The 4195-nt window shown below is 44.1% G+C and overlaps 1 pseudogene; it reads left to right on the plus strand.

Annotated features, from left to right (window-relative positions):
• The first annotated feature begins 284 nt into the window (after nt 1-284).
• On the plus strand, nt 285-926 carry LOC108295811 (annotated as a pseudogene).
• Nucleotides 927-4195: the final 3269 nt, after the last annotated feature.

Here is a 4195-nt window from a genome sequence, read left to right on the forward strand (position 1 = left end):
AAAAAAAAAAAAAAAGACAGGAGGTAAAAATTCAGGACAGTAGGAGAAAACATTTGTTTGGGCAGTGATATCAAATAAATTTGTATGCTATTTTTTCTTTTTAATCTGCCTTTTGTTATAGGTGTGTTACGGTAAAGCGGTCAAGATCCAGACGCCAAGAGAGGGTTGATGGATGTTGCCCAAGAATTAAATCAGGGCAAGTCCATAAAGTGAAAGCAAGTTAGGAGGAAAGTAGAGGAAGAACTCTTTCCCTTCTGTGCACCACTGAAGATCCGGGTGTCGCCATGGGTCACTGCCCCACCCGTTCTTACCAGTATTGTAAGAACAAGCCGTAACCAAAGTTTCACTTCTGCTGAGGTGTCCCTGATGTCAAAATTCGCATCTTTGACCTGGGGTGGAAGAAGGCAGAAGTGGATGAGTTTCTGCTCTGTGGCCACCTGGCGTCAGATGAATATGAGCCGCTTTCCTCTGAAGCCCTGGAGGCTGCCCAAATTTGTGCCAATAAGCACATGGTAAAACATTGTGGCAAAGATGGCTTTCATGTCAGAGTGTGGTTCTACCCCGTCCACATCATCAGCATCAACAAGATCTGTCCTGTGCTGTGGCTGACAGGCTCCAAACAGGCATGCGAGGTGCCTTTGGAAAGCCCCAGGGCACTGTGGCCAGGGTTCACATTGGCCGATTGACCATGTCCATTCATGCCATGCTGCAGAAGAAGGAGCATGTGCTTGAGGCCCTGCAGGGCCAAGTTTCAGTCCCCTGGCCCCCAGAAGATCCACATCTCAAAGAAGTGGGGCCTCACCAAGTTCAATGCCGATGAATTTGAAGACATGGTGTCTGAGAAGCAGCTTATCCCAGATGGCTGTGGGGTCAAGTACATCCCCAATCGTGGCCCTCTGGACAAGCGGTGGGTCCTGCACTCATGAGGGCTTCACTGTGCTGCCCCCTCTTAATAACGTCACCAATAAATTCTACTTCCTGTACACCTAAAAAAAAAAAAAGAAAGAAAATAAAGCAAGTAGAGAAATAAAAGAATGGTTACTCCTGACCAGGCGCGGTGGCTCACGCATGTAATCCCAGCTCTTTGGGAGGCAGAGGCAGGTGGATCACCTGAGGTCAGGACTTCAAGACCAGCCTGACCAAGATGGTGAAACCACATCTCTACTAAAATTACAAAAATTAGCTGGGCATGGTGGCAGGCGCCTGTAATCCCATCTACTCCGGAGGAGAATCACTTGAACCCGGGAGGCGCAGATTGCAGTGAGCAGAGATCGCGCCATTGCACTCCAACCTGGGCGACAGAGCAAGACTTCATCTCAAAAAAGAAAATAAAAAGAATGGCTACTCCATACACTGAGCAGCCCCAAGGGCTGCTGCTTGCCCATTTTTATGGTTATTTCTTGATAATATGTTAAACAAGGGGTGGATTACTCGTGCCTCCCTTTTTTAGACCATATAGGGTAACTTCCTTATGTTGCCATGGCATTTGTAAACTGTCATGGTACTAGCGAGAGTGTAGCAGTAAGGACGAGCAGAGATCACTCTCGTCGCCACCTTGGTGGTGTTTGGTGGGTTTGGGCTGGCTTCTTTACTGCAATCTGTTTTGTCAGTAAGGTCTTTAGGACCTGTATCTTGTGCTGACTCCTTATCTTGTCCTGTAATTTAGAATGCCTAATCATCTGGGAATACAGCCCAGTAGGTCTCAGCCTCATTTTACACAGCCTCTACTCAAAATGGAGTTGCTCTGGTTCAAACACCTCTGACAGGTGCCTTAGCCATGGACCTAGTGATGGGTGAGAAAAAGATTGAGTTTTCTCCCTTATAACCCAATCCGTCAAAAAGATGCAAAATTTTGTTTTTTTATGTAGAATATCACACACAATTCTTTATCTGCCTGACTGAGGCAATATTTTTCAGAAAATATTTGTCTGCATTATAGTAGTCACCTGTTATCCACAGTTTCACTTTTTGAGGTTCAGTGTTCACAATAAGATGTTTTGAGAGAGAGACCACATTCGCATAACTTTCATTACAGTCTATTGCTATGATTGTTCTATTTTATTATTAGTTATTGTTGTTAATCTCTTGCCATGCCTAATTTATACATTAGACTTTCTCGTGGGTATGTATGTATAGAAAGAAACAGTATATACAGGGCTTGTGCTATCCACGGTTTCAGACGCCTGCTGTGAGGCTTGGGACATATCCACCAAGGATAAGTGTGGACTACTGTGCTTAAAGTTTCCCCTCTCCTATAATGTAAACATTTCGAAACATGCCAGGTACTTCCAAGAAATGAGAACAATTTCCAAATGGAATCATGACACAAAAGAAAGTTCAGAAATTTAAGAAATCTTTAGGTTCACATGGATCCAATTTTTATTTTAGACAAAAGAGGTGCAGTTTCCCAGGAACGACCACAGGATGTACCCATGATGTCTTGAAGCCTTTACTGGTGGCGTCTTCAGTGAGGGCTGATCAATATCTGCCTTCACTGGGGACCTTGACAGTTGATGTGGACCTTCCAGTCTCCAAACTCCTTGTGTGGAGTTATTCAGACCAACCTTCCACAGGAGAGTATCACAGAAGAGGCCAAAAAGGGCAGGAGACCCCGAGATCTGCTCCACTATGGGGCCTTCTTTGTGACAGACCCATATTGTTGAGTGTGTTGTTCGTGTAAAGAGACCACCAGGCAGGCTTTGTGTGGGCAACGAGGCTGTTTGATTTTGCGCTTGGGTGCAAGCGGGCCAAGTCCAAAAAAGGAGTTAGGCGAGAGGAATAGGAAAGGGGACTGCTTAAATAGATTGGGGCAAATGGTCAGTTAAAGGTAGTAATTCATTTTAGGGAGGGAGAGGGCATCACAGGGTGCATGGTCACAAGGGTAGGGGTTATCTATTACAAACAGGCATAGTCATAAGGGTGGGGGTTATCAATGACAAGCAGAGGGGAGGGTGCGGTAAATTACATAGTTATGGGAGGGGGGTCTTGAGAAACCTAATGTCTAGAAGGGGAATTTCACAAGGCCGAGCAGGATCAATGGTGGAACATTGCATGGGGAGAGCAATCAGTTGAGGCAGGAGCCAGCTGTTTCACTTCTCTTTATGGTCATCCAGTTACTTCAGACTTTCTGGTTCCTGGAGACCATCTGGAGGTATAAGGCAGGTCAGAAAGACTATAATGGTCAGGCTTGGACTTGGAGGCCTGACACATACACTTTCTTGTTTATATTCCTTTCTCAATGTAGATGGGCCTCAGTTTCCTCTTTGGTAAAAGGGAGATAATAATTTCACCTGATATGATTGTTTTGAAGAATAAAGATGTTCCCATGAGTAAAACACCTGGCACAGTTTATTGCCAATAGAGCAAACTAATAATAATAATTAGAAATAATGAAAAAATTTTAAATATTATAATCAGGATGTAAGGAAAGAGTTTAGTTAGAAAGTCTATATTTTCTACATATGATAGACACTCTTTTACAAATCTTGAATAGAGTTGCTGTTGGTTACAATACATAAATTTATTCTTACTTTGTACACCTAAACCTAGGGGCTCTTGAATGAAGATGAAAGATTATACAAAACTGTATTTTATTGCCAGAGCCCAGATCCTTTTTTTCTTTTTTTAAAGTAGAATTGCAGGATCCAGAAAAAGCTTAAAAGGACAAAGCACCTTACTCACTTCCTCCCACAGACCCTCCCATTTCCTCTGATTCCATCGTACAATAATCAAACAGTTTTTTGCAAAGAAAGGAACAGGTGAGTCTCCTTCCTTTTTTTTTTTTTTTTTGAGATAGAGTCTCACTCTTATTGCCCAGGCTGGAGTACAATGGCGTGCTCTCAGCTCACTGTAACCTCCGCCTCCCAGGTTCAAGTGATTCTCCTGCCTCAGCCTTCCGAGTAGCTGGGATTACAGGCATGCACCACCACACCCGGCTAATTTTTTGTATTTTTAGTAAAGATGGGGTTTCTCCGTGTTGGTCAAGCTGGTCTTGAACTCCAGACCTCAGGTGATCTGCCTGCCTCAGCCTCCCAAAGTGCTGGGATTACAGGCATGAGCCACTGTACCCGGCCAGAGTGTCCTTCCTTCTTACCTCCATCATGCCTGGGCTTGGCTTTGAACAGGGGAAAGCTCTTTTCCAGTAGGTTTGATCTTTTTCCTTTCCTTCTGCTAACCAAGCCTTAGTCTCACTCAT

The sequence above is a fragment of the Cebus imitator genome, unplaced genomic scaffold, assembly GCF_001604975.1.
Source record: "Cebus imitator isolate Cc_AM_T3 unplaced genomic scaffold, Cebus_imitator-1.0 Scaffold659, whole genome shotgun sequence".
NCBI classification, from domain to species: domain Eukaryota; kingdom Metazoa; phylum Chordata; class Mammalia; order Primates; family Cebidae; genus Cebus; species Cebus imitator.